This window comes from Amblyomma mixtum, chromosome 7 (genome assembly GCF_055824585.1).
Source record: "Amblyomma mixtum isolate Tamu chromosome 7, ASM5582458v1, whole genome shotgun sequence".
Taxonomy (NCBI): Eukaryota; Metazoa; Arthropoda; class Arachnida; order Ixodida; family Ixodidae; genus Amblyomma; species Amblyomma mixtum.
The window spans coordinates 58,876,335-58,891,662 of NC_143018.1; the positions used below are offsets into that span (position 1 = coordinate 58,876,335).

Here is a 15,328-nt window from a genome sequence, read left to right on the forward strand (position 1 = left end):
ACTGCCCCGCTGACAGTGCTATACCGAAAAAAGCGCTGTTCGAGGTTATTTTTAAGGTTAAGGCTATTTTTAAAAATTGTGTAAAGTCTTAGATGAGACACCCTGTATAGCGGCGCCCCTCCCTAGATCCCTATGTTGCGGCCAGGCTTGTGCGCGATGAGTGCCTGGGACTTTTTCACTCGCGTGTGCAGTCGCACGCTCGTTCTACTCTCCAGCATAGTGAGGCAGGGATCCCGCGGGTGACGCGTTCGATGTCACACCACTGGCACGCGCACTACACATAGGAAGCTCACCTCGGCGCGCGTTAGATGCAGCCCCCACAATAATGCCCGTTGGGCGCTGTAGGTACTGTAAATAAATAAATAAAAAACGCCGCCAATGCCTCACGATACCTTCCGGCGTCTCCCGCAGGCCCGGTCACAACAAAGTAAAAACAGCGACCGCCGTCTGTCAGTAGCTAGTGGCAGGGCTACGAACAAACTTGGTATACTATCTATACCAACTTGGGGTAGTTCCTCGGATAGAACGAACCTTAATGTGCCACCTCGAATATAACTACCTTTCATGCGTTAACTTCGGATACAACGAATTTTTGTATATTATGGTCTATGGGGGTTCAAAATCACAAAGTGGCTCAGACCGTGAGGGACGCGGTAGGGAAGGGCTCTGGAAATTTCCACCTCCTAAGGTTCTTTAACGCGCACTCACATCACATGCGCACCCTTTGGCGGCCTTAAAATCTTATGCATGCTTGGCAGATAGAGGTGGCATGGCTACTAGTGCTAAAAAAAATCCCATCGAGAGCAGAAGACTGGACGGAGCACAGTGGGATGCACAAACTGACCTGAGCTGTGTGTCCAGTTTCTCTCTTCTTGCTGTCTTTTTTTTTTTTGCGCTGGTAGCCATGTCTCGGCTATTTACCAAGCACCAAGTAGCTCAACTACACTGTCTGAGAGGCTAAGACGAGAGTTCTTCGGGTTAAATGAAGACGTACTCACTGTAATTTTGTTTTCTGTCGGAGGTTCAGGCCCACGTTTTGTAACACTTCTTGGCGGCTGGAGGTTGCTGCATCACGCGAAGCGTGCGGGAAGTTTTCCGGGTTATTTGTAGCCCTGCACGCCATCGTCTCGCTGTTATCGTCTCTGCACCCTTGGAGGCATTTGCAATAACGGTGAACGTAGACCTTCCGGTTGCGGCTGCCGCGCTTTCTGTGGGTGGGGTCGTGGCAGACGGCCTCCTGGTGATTCTTGCCTTCACTGCAGACACACAACGTGTGCGTTGATACGATGGCTCATGTAGAGTTAGAGATCCGTTAGGTTGTGGAAGATGTGAATGTGGCCGCCCCGATTCCACTGCAGCTGCAGTACCTTGTAGGTGACTGGCGTCGTCTTGGCGGTCACGGCCGCGAAATTATGTACCGCCTAGAATTGTGCTTGCTCCTTGAATATGAATATTAATTTCATCGCTTTCCAGGAGTGAATTAATGTTCAGCTATCTACCTGCGTGTTAGATGGCGGCGTTGTAGCGGTCGTCTTCGGGTGGGTAGTTCTACACGTGTTGTGGAGTACATTGTAGGTTTCGTGCTTCTCGTGTCTTATTGTGATCAGGGTGAAGTTGCAGTGGTCTTTGTGCGCGGCGCTCGTGACTGTGCTGTAGTTTTATCACACTTCGGAGCTCTTCACAGCGGTGTTGCGGCGTGTATTGATGGTTTGTGAGGTGTGTTTGACGGCGTCCACCACTTATCTTTGGTATGTCAGTATGGTGCCTGTTCGAGCTCGTGTACAGGATGTGGTGGTCTTGGTGAGACAGCGGGAGCCATTAGCATGAGGAATAGCAAAAGCTCCGCTTTTAGCACTGCATTCGTCTTTGGTACAGTGCCCGAAGCGAAGGACAGTCACAGTGCAGGCTTGGACGGAACACATTGCAACTGACCCCTTCGTGACCATTTTACGGAGTATTTCTTCCTCTTTTAACCACTAGTGCCGGATGTTCCGAGCCTTCAGTGGACTAGACAAGATCTGTAAATAGAATGTTTTTCAAATTTGACTTAATGGATAGAACCCATGTCGAACCTGAGTTGAAGTGTAGCAATGTGAGGATAGGTATGGTCGGTATGAGGGGAGGTGGTGGTCATTAACGAAGGCTTTTTTGCTGCGCTGCGTGTGTCGATGTTAGGCGGGTAGAGGGCGGTCTTAATATGAGATATCAAGAAAGCGACGGATGTGTCATTGGGACGGGATGATGGCTATTGGCTCGGACTGATCAGGAATAGAAGGGAGCCCACTTGGAATCCTCAGACAGCGATATGGAATCGCGGAGGTTGCGGTTTGACTTGTGGGCAGGACAGACGCAGGAGGTGTTGAATTGTATAAATAGTAGTACATAGTTCGGCGTTTGACTGAATTGTGGTACGTGGTGGTATGTGGTGTGGAGGGCGTGCATTGCGTTGCCTAGTTTGAGGTATGATTCGACTGTGGAACATGGAGGTACGGGGTCTGGAGGTCTAGCTGCTTTCCGGGTAAGCTGTTGCTGTTCCCCAGAGGAGCTATCGTGTTTTCACTGGTGTGTTCATGCCACATCTTCTGTCGCGCCATTGAGTTTTCCCGGTAACTGTATAGATGTGGGTGTCGTGTCTGTGGTTGTGTGCGGTGCAGTGTTGTCAGCTTGGGTCGTTCACGCAGACGCATGAGGAATAAAAGAAGTGCCGCCGGCTCCCGCTTGAGGAATGCGAGGAGAGCCACAGTGGCCGTCATTTGCGGGATGCTCCACATAGTCGGGTCCTTTTGCGCTGAGCACACTTCGTGGAAGAAATGGCCCCATGATGCGGACTCGTTGTTTGCGTGGGTGCAAGTTCACACCATCATCTTGGTTTTGAAGTTGAAGGCGTCGTTCGATACGGTGATAACCTGGAGAGGTCGACTCGGTATTCAGCCTTTACTACCTGGTAACCTGCAAACAGAGGAGCGCCACTTCTAAGCACACGCAATAAATTCTTTGCTTTACATTTGGAATGCGTTGAGCTGGTGCCAGTTATTTCGGAAAACGAGATATAGACTAAAAATTTTCGGTTACATATGACGGAAAATAGATTTTGGAAGACTGAAGAGGAATAGAGAATGGTTTTGACGATGAAGTTTGAAAGAATATAGCCTACAAGACCTTTTACGAATGCCATTGTGAAGAGGTTTTAGCCCTCCGATAATTAGAGAATTCGCAGCGAGCAGTGGGTTTGTAGATATTCTGTTGTGTTTAATGGCACGCAAGCAACCAAGGCTATCAAGCGTCAAGCACGTGAAGCGTAAACGTCTTCGCTAGGGTAACTGAAGTCGTCGTGGTAGCGTTATGTTGCGCGTCTTAGATGCATGGGAATGATCGTGCTTATTTGCTTTCCTGCTATGGTCGTGGCTGATGAAGTGGTTGCTGCAGAACTCCAGTTAAACCGCTCGGAACTTTGACGTCCATACTTTTGCAAAAAGAAACTGGTCCAAGGTATAAGTTTTTTTTTTATCTCCAGCTGCTTCAGATAGATTCTCAACTCGAAGCGGTACCATAAAAAAAAGCGGATATTGTTTCACAAAATGGCTGCTGTCAGGAACTGCACTTAGCAATAAGATCGATAATCAGCTCGAATCGGCAAACTGTTGAAGAGACAGTACACGGCAGGTATACATTTGCGCGGTGATTTCTTATACGGTAGAATTTGCACTGAAGGAGTGGATTAAGAGGAACGTTCCCTGCTGTGTTACTAATTACAGGTGTGATGTGGCACCATAATTACAGGTGTGATGTGGAACCACAGTCGTGACGTTCAAACGTTTCGCAGAAAATCCTGCACGAAGACAAAAAGATCGAACATGGACAGCAGTTCTACAGAAAATCCGACCAATAATTTCCTAAAGATAACTTAGGGCGGATTTTAAACATTGGAACAACATAGGACTGTGTCCATTCTCCACGGAAAACATGATTAAAGTACTTCGCAGAACACCACGCTTCAGAGATGTACAATGGTACGCAGTAAATTTTTGTGGTTTATGGGGGTTTTAACGTCCCAGAATGACTAAGGCTATGAGGTACGCCGTAGTGGCGGGCTCTGGAAATTTCGGCCAACTTGGGTTCCTTAACGTATAAGAGGCGAATAGAATAGAACCGAGAGGAAAATATTTGTTATGCGAGCTCTGTCACTTTAGCATTCGATTGCGGAGACCTGAAGCTCTGATACTGCATCATCATCTCAACAATTCACTGATGACGGGTAGAAACCTACAAAGAGCGGCTTGATTCCAGGGATGAGGGATAGGGGAGGATACTTTGACAAATGAATCAAGGAAAACAACCATGCCGCGACACAAGATTTTGCAGACAGAGCGATGATTGCGGGACAACAGGGTATGGAGTAAATTTTTGTGGTTTATGGGGTATTTAACATCCCAAAACGACTCAGGCTATGAGGTACACCGTAGTGGAGGGCTCTTGAAATTTCGGCCAACTTGGGTTCTTTAACGTAGCAGAGGCGAATAGAATAGAACCGAGCGGAAAATATTTGTTATGCAAGCTCTGCCACTTTAGCATTCGATTGCGGAGACCTGAAGCTCTGATACTGCATCATAAACTGAGCGAGCCAGAAGATCGGTGCTGAAATGACAGCCAATGGATAGACAGAACAAAGCAAGAACAGAACCTACGGTATACGTCCGTTCCACACGAACAGAATGCGTGGCTGAGGAGCACGGAAAAGAACAGTTCAAAGTCGCCTCACCGTCTGCGGGTGTTGATGGAGAGGCCGACGGAGAACGTGCTGCGTTGCTGGCGGTGTCGCAGCACAGACTTCAGAAGGCAGGGCCAGTAGAAGCGTCATAAGGAGAGGATGGGTAGAAGTCACAGGCTGCTTGCCAACAGTGGAAGTCGTGGCCTCGCTGCAACCGAGCCCTGAGAGTCCGACGCTCAGGGACACTGTCTTCCGCATGCCCAGTTCCAAACTGCTCCTAGCCTGCCTACTTCATGTGGCCACACCTTTAGTGCTGCTGCTGCTGTTATTCTTGCTCCTGAAGGAATGGCAGGTAGCCCCGGTGAGATATATGCAAGAGTTCGGTGCAGATCCAAACAGAAGAAAACACACATGCTTAAACTTTAACGAAAATAAATGTAGAGAATATTTAAAGTTATTGAGTTGATAGAAATGGCAATCAAGAAAACAAAGGCAAGAAAAAATTATTTTTTAGGGAAAGTAAAGAAAGCGTTGGCAAAAAAGTCTCGTGGTGTCAACACAACTATGAAGAACCTCACACACCGGCTTTAGGACATTCCCTTTGGCGCTCGCACCGAAGGAGAGGAGGATGGGAACTGGTTGGTTGGTTGGTTGGTTTATGGGGTTTAACGTCACAAAGCGACTAAGGCTATGAGAGACGCCGTAGTGGAGGGCTCCGGAAATTTCGACCACCTGGGGTTCTTTAACGTGCACTGACATCGCACAGTACACGGGCCTCTAGAATTTCTCCTCCAAAGAAATTCAACCGTCGCGGCCGGCATCGAACCCGCGTCTTTCGGGTCAGCAGCCGAGCACCATAACCACTGAGCCACCGCGGCGGCAGGAGGATGGGAACTGGAACTGTAAACGGCAGCCTAATCGAGCAAGGGGAGTTTTGGAAATACCTAGTTCTCTGGTGGAGCATGTGTGGCTTGGATATTGGAACAGATATTTTTTTCCGGGAGACTGCTGAACAACTTGGCTGTCAGGATCTTTGCATTAGACGGTCAAAAAATGTGCTGGAGCAGTCTGCACATTGTTTAAACATTGCACAGATCTAAGCGAGAATGCAATTTTAGGCGACAGGGCGTAAACACAAACTGAGGAATCTTGTATCAACAATGTTTACCTAAAGACAAAGCTGGGTGGGTCAAAAAATGGGAGAAGCCTCCCTAGCCATAGGGTAAAGTCTGGTTTGGTTTATAGTTTACAGGGGTTTAACGACCCAAAGCGTTTCAGGATGAGGGACGCAGCATAAAATGGCTACGGAAATTTCGACCACCTGGGGCTCTTTAACGTGCACTGACATCGCACAGTACGCGGGCCTCTAGAATTTCGCCTCCATCGAAATTCGGCCGCCACGACCCTCCTCGAACCTGCGTCTTTCGGGTCAGCAGCTGAGTGCCATAACCACTGAGCCGCAGCAGCAGGGCAGCAGTTCCGAGCTTGCACCTTCAATAAAGAGAAACACGAGCTCTCCTTCAACTCATAGAAGTACTCTTTCGGCAAGACGCCGCCGTCTGGCAGGAATCTGAATTGGCTCCTATCCACACTTGCGCATGGCTCACTACTTCTCTCGACGGTACTCCAGCCACTGGCCATCATGCGAGACACGTATGGGCATGTCCGCATCCACTGGATGCAACATCCCCCTATCCCCAGGCCTGATCCCTAATCCTGGGAGACACGGACGACTTGCAGGGCGCTGGAGAGACAGCGTTGGCGATCTTTAGAACTCCGGCAGTGGCCTCTGCCTCTGTAGTCCTTGACTGAGAATCCCACCCGGGCAGCGGAGGTTCTCTTCTCTTTTATTTTATAAAGTTTTTTCACTCACTCATTATTGGTCACACTGCGATTACAATTTTAAATTGACAACACTGTGGCCTAGAAACAAAGGGCAAACCATCTGGACATCCTTTAAAACTATTGTGCTTTGCCCTCAAGACCGTTCTGCACATTCGAGAAAACAGCAGAGATTGCAAACTCACTGCGTTTATCCCGAAGGAGCACGGACGTCTTTGGTCTTTGCTGAGCTTGAGCAACCAGGCCATGGTGATGTGTGAAACCGGGCACGAAACTCGTCAAGTCGCTAGTTCCACTTCATTATCGAGCGCAGCCCTTAGGCGCCCGTTCCTGGCTTCCGCGTCGCAGTCCTCGGCGTAACCGGTTGTCTAAGCAGCGGAGCGAAACGCCCCCTGGAAAGTGGCTGCCACGGAAAGATCTCGGAGGGTGCCACAAACGTAACACGCCACCTAGCTGCCAGTAGGGAAAAGCTGCGCTCAAACTTCGCATCGCCAGCTATCGTAATCGCCTGTCAACTTTTCAGTGTGTCTTCTTTTTGTTTTAGTGTGCGAAAAAAATGTAATCGTTTGGTTGGCTGAATAATTCATTTAATCTTTTTCTCTTCCGTGGCATTGTGTCTTGACTGGACTTGTCTTCGTTGGCGTGCAAAACTCTGAAGTGCTTGCTTCAATCGCTTAGACGCACAGCTTGCGCTTGAGCTCGTCGTGATCGCTGTAGTGGCTTAAAGTGTTCTATGGCGTCTTCTTGATTCTGGGACTTGTCTCGACTGGGCTTTTGGCCTCGCTTTTGTGCTTAATAGCCGTATGTGGGAGTTTGCTTTGTGGGATTCGTAGCTTGGGTAATTATTGTTGATGGAGAGGGCGTCGAACTGGAAGTACTTTTGAGGGACGACACGATCACACTTGTCCTATTAGTTCCTGCATTGGCGGTGGGAGAGTTTTTTCATTGGCATGGTTGCGCTAGTGTCTGTACTTCATGGCAGAATTAATTTGTTTTGTGTCCAACACTTGACGGATGATACGATCTCACTTGTCTTCTTGGCTCTTGCATTTTTCTTGGTAGCATGCGCGTAAAATTGTTTGTTTGGTGTGGTTGCACTATAGTGTGTGCTATTGATGAAGTTGTTATCATTGATCAAGTAATCGTGGTGGTCGTCGTACAGACTGGTCACTTCATGATTGATCACGCATTTATGTTTGTGGCCTTGGTTGTCGTTTCATTCATCGGGCCTTTCCTGGCTCTGGCAGCCGTTGTGAATGCTTGCAGTCTTCGGGCCCGTTGTGTTTCGAAGCTGTGTCTGCGCTGGTAGGTATGCTAGTATTCTTGACGTAGTCGCGGGAGTGCCTCTTCTGGGTTCCATGCTTGCGGTTATTGGGGGTGGTGCGTGGTTTGCCTGTGCTTGCTGTAATCCTCGTGATCGCTGTTGTGTTGGGGTCGCTGGTGTTCATGTGGCTGTGTATGTAGTGCCGTTTTTGCTTTGTTGTGATTGTGCTTGAAAGCGCTGGGAAGTTCTTGTGCAGCTGCATTGGTCAATGGTGCGGGCTGTGTTGCTGTACGAACGGTCAGTGCCGTTCACATGAGGAATAGCACCAGCGTCGCCAATTTCAGTGGCCAAAATCCGCCGACCTGCGGCTCCCTGTAGAAATAGAAGCAGTGCCGAAATGAAAGAAAAAAATTGGAAGATCCACAGGCCTAATATATACAGCAGCCGGTTGATTCCAAGCGCTGCGATACGATTGCGACTGGGCACGTGACTGCGTATCCCCCAAGAAGTTCCATAGCTCCGGACAAAAAGGCAGCGGCACATCTTCCTGTGGTGACCCGCACATTGCAGCATTTGGATCGATGCAACCTGCAAAAAGGCAATGCCCCCATTTCCTCTCTTAAGTTCTGAATGAGCTCAACGGTTTCCATTCGCACTGCTTAGGAATCTGTACATCTGTACTCATGGCCAACGCTATGGAACCACTTATGTAAAAACAATCTTTCTTGCGATGTGACTTGGGAAGCACTTCTCTGAAAATGAAACCAAGGAAGCAGAAGAAAGCGAATTGAGCAGAATAGTCAAGAGACAAGTTTTCACTGTCTGAAGTGGCTTTTTGTTAACAAGGGTCCTTTTGAAAGTCCTCCGGAACTGATATGCTCGACCTAATGCCCACATATTTAGCTTAACTGCGCTAAGCGCGCACAATTTTACTGTGTACTGCGTACTCTTGGTTTTTCTCGGAATCCACTCATTTACCCGAATGAACTATCGGCTATATTTCAATCGTGTTGCTTGCCCTGCTCATGATCATTTAGTTTTTTTTTTCTTAATTTTAAACTAGGAATTTTAACTCAGGTTTGTTCCCTGATCCAATCTAGTCTCCTGCATTCTATTAATGTTATTCAGTTTAAGTTCAAGCCTTTTCGTTAACTCAGTACTTTCAAAATACAAGCTTTGTATACTTTTCTTTCCCAAGGGGAACCCCAAGCGGCTAGGTTTAAAAGACCTTCCGCTGAGGCTCTAAAGGAAAGCACCCTACGCCTAGTAACAGTGAGCTGGCCGCATGCTATTAGTCTGCCGTCGCCAGGCACGGAAGCGGGCAGCGCATGGCTGCAGGGAAGCGTATCACTTGGGTAGGCGAACCTCATCCTTGCTTATGCGTCGGAAGTGATAGTTATAGCTTTTGTATTTTTTCTGGCTCCAAAATTGCGAGGACACTTTGGCAACTAAAGTGTTGAGAGGCGAAAGCCGAGGGATGTGACGTCACACTGTTCCCGTGGGTATATCGATACCCAAATTGCACATCTTTCGTGGATCTTAAGGGCTTATTACGCCTAATTACACATTTTACCATCTAATTTGACACAAATCCGACGTTTTTCCGACCACTCTGGGACAATTTTTACTATGCCGTGACAACTCCCGGTGGGTGTGACTTCACACCATTCCCGTGGCTATAGCGATGTCAGCGCTATTTCGACGCAATTTCGACATTATTGCCCATAATTAATTAATGTACAGTCATCAAACTTGGCCTCTAGGTTCATTTTTTCCTCCTCTATCTGAATCTTTTTTAGTTCCCGAGTTAAACGCGTGTGACACACTTTGTTAACGGCCGACAGTATGAGCCAATAAAGGCTTTCGCCTCGATACTTGGCACATCTCACGCACTACCATGCAGTGACATAATAGCGAAGCATCCGCCCGGTAGCGGTTACAGGCGAAGTATGCGCAAACGAACCGGCGTTGGCAGTGTAAGTGCCATTTCTCAAAACAACGCTGTCCATAATCTGAAGCCTCACGCCACCACTCAGATACCTCTACACTCTACCCGGCTTCGCCATCCAGAAGGTCCACTCTCCTCCCCTTTACCCCTACGGCTAGAATTGCTCCTCCCACCAGCTTTGTTCAGCGAAAAAACCACAGCATGTGTGTCGAAGCCCCCATTCAGCACCCCCTGCATTCACCAACTCCATTCGGCATACTCACCGGCGCAACACTGGGCAGACGATCACTGAATCACTTCCATAGCCCATCGCCTTATCAGTATCTATCAACAGATTCCTGTACCTACCTACCTCCCCCATGACCATAAGCATCCCATTCCTTCCTGGAAACCATCGCACGTTTTTCGGAAAGTCAGCATGAGGCACAAGGTACGGCTGTGTGCACACGAGCGGTACATGTCAACTCTACACAAAGCGCACACACGAGGTCACCATATCATAAACGTGTTAACATATAAAGGTGTCGCCATCGCCGTCCACAATTCTCGCAGTATAAGCTTGTTTGTATGTATGCGTGCGCTGTGATCCTCTCGTCCTGAGCTTTTCTAAAATCCTTACATGCATGCCATGCAGGCAGGAGCAAGTCTCTTCCTTATCGTTGTTTCCTTATGTCCATGTCCTTTCGCTCCGCGTTTCCAATCACGTGCCAACTGGCCCTCCAAAGAGTACTTAAGATTGCCTGCCCACCCACGTAAAGCTGCGGACTAATCGTGACCAACTTGAACCGTTTAACATGCATTAGGATTTTGGTAAGGTGAATGAGGTTGTGAAAGAAGGATGAGAGAAAAAAAAGGCTGTTATTGGAGGAGCCTAGGAACATCTAGACCACTTGGGGATTTTTGACGCACACTGGTGGAACACAGATTAAGGACATTTGATGTTTCACGTCTAACGCGGCTCATGTATTGGTGAAATGCGAAGGATGTCCTTGTGCCGTGGGGGGCGTTTGATACGATGTGGGTGCGAGACTACTCCGGGATTGCTGATTATGAGCTCACCTATCAGCTTGCACACCAGACACTCACCCAAGTGCCCGCGATTCCTTGGCCCTCGCCGTTCATGACGGATAACGCCTGCTTTTACAGAAATACCCTGAAGCAACCTTGCATACACCTCCAACACTCTCTGCGGACATTACCTCCAACACACCCACCACTTACATCGGAGGCTCGCATGCAGACATATAATAAAGGCATTTTTCAGTAGCGCAGTGGAACTATCACTGCGCCTGCTGGTCAAAATTCCGATATCTGCGGCATACTTTTCCGGCTCGGTTTGCATGTGTTGTGTGGAGGGTGTACTCACCATTATTTTCTTTTCATTTGGAGATTCCGGCGGACGATGCGTAATACTTGTGGCTGTGTGGCTGTCTTTCCTGGTGGCACCTGTCAGACAATGCGAGGTACCCTATGTCGTTGCTGCCGTTTGTCGTAGTAGGTGCCCACACTCGATGGCGCAGATGTTCCAGTGACACTTCTCTCCCTCTGTCTCCAGGAGCTGCTACTTCTCCGGTCCACTGGGCACGGAACAAGATCTGCGGACATGCATGAGAGGAGTGGCACATTTAGGTGCACGATAGGGCTCGTTATCTTGCACCTTATAGCCTAGCATTTTGAGAAAGTTCAGGGTAATGCTCGCAGTCGGAGCTGCTGTAAACATAATGACAGCGTTTGCATCTGCCATGAATGGGTACAGGGGTTACGTAAATTGGAATTTTAAGTTCAATTGGCTTGATGGCCCGTACGCCTTCAGGCTGGCCTACGCACGACTTACATAGCGAGTCGCTTGAACGCCACAGCTAGTGGATGTCGAACGCGTGCAGTGTACATGGCAGCTTTGCTCTCGAATTTCTAAATAGCGTTCTGAACAGTTGCAGAGTTCTGGACAGTTGAAGAGCATTTCTGGACAGTTGGTGGACTTCAACAGCAACCTCTCATTGCACCAGGAACGCCTGCAGTTGCAAGAGCACCCCTAACATGAAATATAGCTACATTACAGCGGTAGTTTGTCCTGGCCATGGCTGTTGTCCTTCTACAACGCGAAAAGGATTTTACGTGGAGTCAATCCAACTGTACGGGCACACGAAGACTTAACGACGCGACAGTGGAGAGACGGGAACGGTAAAGGGCAAAACACGTGCACCAAAGTACAAGCGCTTTCGAGAAGCTTAGAAGCAAAGAAAGGATCCTTTTCAGGGGATGCAACTGGTCGAAATGGCCAAAATTTGTTTGGCCACAGCGGCGACAGTAACCATGTTTTCGAAACACTAAAAACCGATATGGATATTACTTATGGTGTTCTACACAGCACCAAGCACAATGCCCCAGCTGGCGTTATAGTTTGTCGCGACCTCCTGTCGATGCTCTCGCTTGTATCCCTATCGGAAACACTGTTGTCTCACTTTTATGGGGACCGACCCTTCCAACTGCTTCCAGACGACCAAGAATAGGTTTCATTGCATAGAAATCAAGTTAACAGTGCTCCTTATACAATAATCGGCTAACATGCTTGTCGCTGTATGAAGATTATGAATTTACAGTACTTGACAAAGCGACTACGCAGAAACGCGCTTACAAAAAAAAGCGGTTCCAGCATGCACATTTAGCAAAGTTGGTGCTACCTACCTCGGTGTGCTGGTTTTGTCCGCCTCGACTGCCAGGCTGTTCTTGGGATTAAGCAGGCCTCGTTGTTGCTGCTGCGGTGACTGGACGTTGCACAGCAGTGGGGTCACAGTTTCTTAGAATGGCCATGGTAGTTAGTATGGTGTGTCTCGGTGTTAGTGTGCACGTACTCGTTAGGTGAAGGTGGCAATCGACGCGGTGTCTATATCACCTCTACGGCCTAGAAAATGTGACACATAGTTTTAATACCATTTGACATCTACATGCTTGATGTACAGTGCAATGTATGAAGCCATCAGTTACGAAGGGCTAAAAAACAGTTAGGACCTGTCGCGGTGCCTCACTGGTTAATGCTCTCGGCTACTGAGCTGAAGTACACGGGTTTGAACCCAGCCGCAGCGGCCACAACATCAGTGCACGTTAAAGACACCCAGGTGGCCGAAATTATTCCGGAGGGCTGCACCACGGCGTCTTTTCTTTCACTCCCTCCTCTATCCTTTCCCTTACGCCGTAGTTCGGGTGTCCATCGAGACATGCGAGACAGTTACTGCGACATTTCCTTTTCTTAAAAGCCAACTTGGAGCCAGCACCACTGTGAAGCCACACAAGAGTTTCTGGATGCTCGTTCACTGTTGATTATTATTGTCTTTTCACTCAGGTGTTTCCATGTTTAGTCAAGAGGGTCTTGTGGTCGTGATCGTAGTCCCTGAACTGGTGTATATTTAGTATAACGAGGGTAGCAGGCGTCATTGTTATTGTTACAAGGTGTACGTATGAGTAGGTCAAATCTGTTCCATTATGCACGGCCGGCATACATATGGCTTGTATGTCACAGAGTGAGATAAAAATGTGTGCACGTTGTTGTCATGGTCGCATCTGTGTTTGTAATTGTTGAGTGTTAGAGATGACTATGTTGTATGTGCAGCTATTTTCGTGGTTGTACGAGTCGTGCTGCGTGTAAAATGTGCTGCAGACAGCGACGCCACTAGCACGAGGAATGGCAGCAGCGCCACTAGCAGAGACGAACAGTATCGTTGTTGGCCGGCATGAGAAACAGTAGAAGTGCCGACTTCGAAGCGACGCATACGGAGCTGCACGATGGTCATGCGCGGCATGGAGCTTGTACGGCTAATGTCGCCGCTTGTGGGTAGATATCGCCTCCGTCCTTCTGGTGGCAGCAGAAGAGGTGTCAACGAAGGCGCTCACGACTACAAATAGGCGTTGCTTGGCTGCGTCCACGGTTGAGAAGTCTGCACGAGACCAGTGTCACTACTTAGGAGGGCGTAGAGGGCTCGCACGCACACACTTTCTGCTATACACTCAATGGCATCTGCTCTGTGGGAATCGTGGGCACAGCTGATGAGAATGGATTGATAAGAAAAGGGATTACCGTGATCAGCGGAACTCCCAGCTTTTTCAAAAATAAGGCTTGTTTTTAGAGAGACATAAAGGAGGGGGGCGGGGGTGGAACTATGGTTGCACATCGTAGGCGCTAAGGTAGATTGCTGGAGCATCGCGTATATTCTCGTGGTGCTTCGAGAGACTTTCAAGCGAGCTGGTATAAGCCAGCCCAGAGATTGTGTCCTATCCATCTGGAGAGCTGATGTATGGTGGGTTACACACATTTAGGCATTTAAGAAGACTGCGGTTTCAAAGAGATGCAACTGCTTCGAGGCCGAAAAGGGAACAGCGAAAGAAAATTGCATCTGAGCAAGCAGCGGCCCATTCAGCGTCTATAGCATGGCGGCAGGGTGCTGACCACCACTAACCTACGTAAAACTCTGGCAATGCTGGCAAAATGAAGTGTCCCGAATCGAAGCACATTTTTATAGCTTTAAAAATGCAAATCTTTTCGCTTCGTGCAATAAGTTTGCATGGCGATATCTTTTTTCCGTAGCACGGCCAAAAGGTGCAGTGCGCGCCCTCTGTCGGATAAAACAACATATATTCTTCACCACCACTAGCCCCCCCCTCCTCCCCCCCCTCCCAAAAAAAAAAATAAAACTCCCAGCAAGATGAAAGCACGCCGGCTACACTCGCACACGACGCAATGGTAAATAAGCAGACGAGCGAACTTTCTAGACTGATAACCATAGCGATGAGTACGGGGTGTCTACTTAAGTTCGCAACCAGTGACATACAATATATATGGTTGCCGTATATCCGAGTTCCCCCTCCCTATCATGATTAACACTCCCTCTACGGCGCGTGCAGTGTACATGCCAGCCTCCCCGAATGAACCGAAGCACGGCCAAGTGAACTCGTACTGACGCCGAGTTTCATCCCATTGAACAATTCTCGTGTTTCAGTCCAACGGGGTTCAGCAGAACCCCCTAAGGCGGAGAAAATATGCAGTCAGAGAGAAATTACTGATTAGCATGCACACAAGTGCAGCCATAGGCTATGCCGCCGCTTGAAAGAAAATTATGGTCCGGAGCTCGTACTCGGGACCAACGCCTCATCGTGCAGTCGACTCTACCAACTGAGCTAAGCAGGAAGACTAGCAGATGACAGGGAGAGGTCGAATTTATTCAATCGAAGCAGGAACGGTCTAAATCCAATATGTTTTAGGGTAATACCGCAAGATGTATTAAATGCTTTCCTGTCCTGTGCAGCCGTAGGCTGAGCCGGGGTGAATCATGAGTGAATGATGATGTCCATATGACGGGACCAGACCGGCCGGGTTTAAGTATTAATTTTTTTTCCAAATTTACGGGAGCTGTTACTGTTCTGCGCGATTTCATAGAATGAGCGCACGTGACCCCCGCATCACGTTAAGGGTACATCATTTCGTCAGGGCATGAGGTGTCGCGACAGTGATGTGCGAGCGCTGTTAAATGTAGCAGCCCATTTAAAAGTCACTAACGTTGACATTATTGATGAC

General features: G+C 48.5%; 1 protein-coding gene across 9 annotated transcripts in view; it reads right to left on the reverse strand.

The window, feature by feature from the left end:
• Positions 1–15,328, reverse strand: part of LOC149336191 (uncharacterized) — a 416,214-nt gene that overhangs the window by 23,172 nt on the left and 377,714 nt on the right. For 6 of the 9 annotated variants that reach the window (XR_016284203.1, XR_016284201.1, XR_016284202.1 and 3 more), the window contains exons 6-9: positions 12,448–13,694; positions 11,129–11,357; positions 4,760–5,045; positions 999–2,949 (exon numbers count right to left, since the gene is read on the reverse strand). The gene's annotated coding sequence lies outside the window, so the exon portion shown is untranslated. Of the gene's footprint in view, positions 1–998; positions 2,950–4,759; positions 5,046–5,379; positions 8,403–11,128; positions 11,358–12,447; positions 13,695–15,328 lie in introns of those variants that run through there. The other 3 variants (XR_016284198.1, XR_016284199.1, XR_016284206.1) reach the window with 2 other exon arrangements.